This window comes from Montipora capricornis, chromosome 8 (assembly GCF_036669925.1).
Source record: "Montipora capricornis isolate CH-2021 chromosome 8, ASM3666992v2, whole genome shotgun sequence".
NCBI lineage: Eukaryota > Metazoa > Cnidaria > Anthozoa > Scleractinia > Acroporidae > Montipora > Montipora capricornis.
In genome coordinates, this window is record NC_090890.1 from 34,430,693 (window position 1) to 34,431,075 (window position 383).

Below are 383 nucleotides of genomic sequence, written 5' to 3' on the forward strand. Positions count from 1 at the left end.
TCTGTATTAGTCTCCTCCATCTAGTATTTAAACTAGCAAAAAAGCTTATTAAAAAAAGTAGCTATTTCTTCCTTGGCGTTGTCCAAAAGTGTCAATTATTTTGTCAATACCGTTTGCTATGACTCTATTACCATAGGCGCTTTCAATGCAAATGATGGCGAGGCTATTCAGTCTACTCTGCCCTATAGTGCTGCGAAGATATGTCTTAAGTCTCCGAAGTCCACTGAACATGATGTTGCTGGAATTACGGCCAGAATAGACGCCACCTTCGAGAATTTTGGGATCATTTCAAACAGGTGGTTTGGGATCAACAGATCAGCAGCCGAGCAATTCAATTGTTTTAAGATCCACCGCAAGGACTTATTTCAAAACAAGGACTTTAA